The sequence below is a fragment of the Elephantulus edwardii genome, unplaced genomic scaffold (genome assembly GCF_000299155.1).
Source record: "Elephantulus edwardii isolate Elephantulus edwardi_28Jun2011 unplaced genomic scaffold, EleEdw1.0 scaffold00169, whole genome shotgun sequence".
NCBI lineage: Eukaryota > Metazoa > Chordata > Mammalia > Macroscelidea > Macroscelididae > Elephantulus > Elephantulus edwardii.
Genome location: NW_006399919.1, coordinates 3,587,716 through 3,592,041, shown reverse-complemented (window position 1 = coordinate 3,592,041; position 4,326 = coordinate 3,587,716).

Sequence of the window (4,326 nt, the reverse complement as noted above, 5' to 3'; positions counted from 1 at the left end):
TTCAGTGACTGAGATAATTGGGATGGGAGTGTCAGAGGCAGTGCGATTGGCACAGGACAGAGCAGAGTTTAGGGCTGTTGTACACAGGGTCGCTAAGCGACTCGACGGCACATAACAACAACAACAACAACATAGAGGAATACAACTGATTTTTGTCTATTCTTATTTCTTGCCACTCTACTGTATTGATCTATTATGTCAATAGTTGTTTTTTTATTGTTGTTGTTGTTGTTGTTTAATCTTTGGGGTTTTCTGTGTACAGTAACATACCTTTTCAATATAATGACAGTTTGCCTCTTTGCCAATCAAGATGCCCCTTATTTCCTTCTCTAGTCATATTGCCCTAGAAAAATATTTCCAATACAATATTCAATAGGAGTGGTGACAGTGAGCTTCTTTGTCTGATCTCTGTTTTTAAAGGGAATTCCTTTAGTCTTTCTCTGTTGAGAATGATGTTGGCTCTGTTTTGCAAATATGCTCTTCACTATGTTCAAGAATTTCTCTTCTAATTTTGCTGTGAATTTTAATCAGGAAGAGATGCTGGATTTTGTCAAAGACCTTTTCTGTGTCAACTGATAGGATCATGCCTTGTTAAGGTGATGAATTACATTAATTGTTTTCTTATGTGGAACCATCCTTGCATACCTGTTATAAATCCCACTTGGTCATGATGAATTTTTTTTTTATGTTGTTGGATTCTATTGGTTAGGTTTTTTTAAAGGGTTTTTGCATCTATATTCATGAGAAACACTGGTCTGTGGTTTTCTTTTTGGTGATGTCTTTGCCTGGTATTAGTATTAGGTTTATGTTTGCTTCATAGAATGACTTTGGGAGTGTTTCTTCTTTTTTCTGTTTTTTTTTAATAGAAATAAATAATTTAAATAGAATTGGTGATAATTTTTTTTCTGAATATTTGGTAGAACTCAACTGTGAAGCCATCTGGGCAAGGAGTTTTATTTGTGAGGGTATATTTTTTTTATAATGATCTATTCATTTCTTCTTTAGTGATGGGCCCGTTTAGGTGTTCTATATGACATATCTACTTGTTCTTTTGGCCGTCCATGATATGTTCAGTGCTATTCTCCAACACCATATCTCAAAGGCATCAATTCTTCTATCATTCTTATTCATTGTCCAGTTTTCAGATGCATAATAAGTAATTTAAATGACCATCACTGAATCAGGCACACCTTAATCTTCAAACTGACATCTTGAAGAGGTCCTTGACAGTGGACTTAGCCAATGTGATATGTCTCCTGATTGCTGGTGCCAATTGTATTGATTATTAATTCAAGAAAGATGAAATCACAGGCAATTTCCATTTTTTTCTCCATATTTGATAGTATTGCTTATTCTAGTAAGGAGTCTTGTCTTCTTGATATTGAGAGGCAATCTTTATTGAAGGGTGTAGTTTTGATCTTCCATTTCAAATATTTCAAGTCTTCTTCACTTTAAGTAAGCAAGGCTATGTTATTTGCCATATAACATACATAACATGGGTTATTGTGAGTCATCTTTCTATCCTGATGTTTCATTCTAATTCATAGAATTTAGCTTCTCAAATTATTTTCTCAGCATAAACATTGAATAGGTATGGAGAAAGAATACCACCCTGACACACCTTTCATGAGTTTTAAATCTTGCAATGTTCCCTTGCTCTACTTCTAGAATAGCTTCTTGGTCTAGTTATAAGTTTTGCATTATTTTAGTTAAGGATTTTCATTCTTCTGAAAGTTACCCATAGTTTCTTATGGCCCATACTGTCAAATACCTTTGCATAGTCAGCAAAACTCTATTAGACTTTCTTCTGATATTCTTTACTTTCAATCAGGATCCATCTAACATCAGTAATGATACCTGTTCAAAACCTTACTTGAACTTCTGACAGTTCTCTGTCAGTGAACTGTTTTAGTTGTTTTTGTATAATCTTCAGAAATATTTTGCTTGCATTTGATTTTGATATTGTTTGGTGACAAATATAGATCTTTTTCAGCCAATCATCTAAAAATCTGTTCTCTAAATTTTCTGACATAAGCTAGTGAGCACATTCAAGGCTGCATTTCAGTTAGTTTTGCATTGAGACTGTTGATGTTCCATTGTTGTTGTTAGGTGCTATTGAGTTAAGTATGACTCATTGTGACCCTAAGAACAGCATGAACCGTATAAATCATGTCCAGATCTGCTTTCCTATGTCATCCTCACAATCACTGATATATTGAGCCCATTGCTATAGTCGTTCTCTCAATCCACCTCAATGAGGATCTTCATCATCCCTTCACCTTTCTAAGCTTGATGTCCCTCTCCAAAGAATATCCTCTCCTAGAAACATGCTCAAAGTATGTGAGATAAAGCCTGCCACCTTTGCCCCCCAAAAGTACCCTGGCTGCACTTTCTCCAAGACTTATCTGCTTGTTCTTTTGGAATTTCATGGGATAATCAGTACTCTTCTTCAACATACCAACTCAAATTTTTCTTCTTCTGTTATCCTTATTCATTTTTCAGCTCTCAGATGCACAGCAAGTTATTGAAAAGACCATGATCTGAATCAGGTACCCCTTAGTCCTGACATCATTGCTTCTTTGCAATTTGGAGAGATCCTTGATTATAAATAGTGATAATAGTGCAGTCTTTTTTTGAAGACTTCATTTTACTTAAATCCATTATGAATACACTTGGTACCAGAAACCAGGAGGTCAGGAAACATATTGCATTGGGGAAATCTGCAGTCTGCTTTATACATTATAGAATTATCTAAACATTTTTTTTAATTTCTTTTTTATTTTTAAGAAAATGCACTGCAATGCCAACCATGTGCTGTTCTGCGAAAGAAAGATGGGAAATCTCCTCCTAGGCAATTAACTGTCTCTAAAACCCACTGGAAGGTCAGCTATGGGTTGGTTCTACCTCAATGGGACACAACAATAATAAGCAAATTTTAGGATCTTTTCATTGGACTCTAAAGTAGATTGATACATTACCTACCAGTGTATTTTTTGGACGTTTTTCTATATTTTATTTATAAAAAAAAAGGTGGAAAGAATGCACATACTAGTCTCCTTTCTTTAGTAGTAAAGATTTTAATTGCTCATTATTAATGTTGCGATGCTTACTGAAAGTGTTTTCTTTGGTAGCCTTTCCATACTGATAAAGTTTTTACTTGAATGACTTTCTTGTCATTTTTTTTTTGTGCTGTTGAGTCAGAACTGACCCTTAGCTACCATTCCAGGGGATTTTCAGAGGCAGTAAATTGAGTAGGAGGCTATTTCTCTCCTGGAGCAGTTGGTACATTCATACTGCAAGCCTTTGGTATTGCAGTGCAGGTCCTCACCACTAGACTTCCAGTGCTTCCTAAATGACCTTGTAGAAGGGTTAAATTTATGGTAGAAATTTGGTTGGTCTGAATTAACACAGTTACTAGGATGCAACCTTAATGTAAGTTATTTACTGATCCACAAACAATTTCCTTTTATTTAGAGCAAAATAAAACTATTACACGATAACAGCAAGAGAGGATTTCCGTAATTTGCTGATTGGTGGAAATAACAAGTTGTAAATAATTCAGTTATTTTATATCAGATAATTGTTGCCTTAAGTGCAGTGTAGCAATGAATGGGTTCTTTAGGTTTTTGTGCTCTTATTTCATGTAGCTGAAATAAAATTGGCTTTTATCTTGACTTTTACCAGAATTTCTCTCAAATAATGGTAAGCCAAATCTAACCCTAATTCATTCTGCCCTAGAGTTTCTAGACTCAAATCAGTTACCTTAAATAATTTAGCAAATGATAGAATGGTTCTTGTCCGTAATGCGTTGCACTGCTAACCCAAAGGCGGTACCTTTGTGATGGCTGAAATCCAGCCCTTCTGTGGAACAACAATGAGTATCTCCTCCCATGTGATTTACAGCCTCCAAGGTCAATGAAATACGGGTTGAATGAGAGACCTACATTTAAAACAATGACCAGGGAGGATAGAAGGAGAATTGATGCCTTTGAGCTGTGGTGCTGGAGAAGAGTATTGAAAATACCATGGACTACTAGGACAACAAACAGATTTGTCCTGGAAAGGGTTAAACCGGGTGGCTCCTTGGAGGCAAAGATTCTGAGGCTCCTTCTAACATACTTTGGACATGTTGTGAGGAGGGACCGGTCCCTGGAGAGGGATATCATGCTTGGGAGGGTGGAGGGACGGCGCAGGAGAGGAAGGCCCTCTATGAGGTGGATTGATTCAGTGACTGGGATAATTGGGATGGGAGTGTCAGAGACAGTGCGATTGGCACAGGACAGAGCGGAGTTTAGGGCTGTTGTACATAGAGTCGCTATGAGTCGC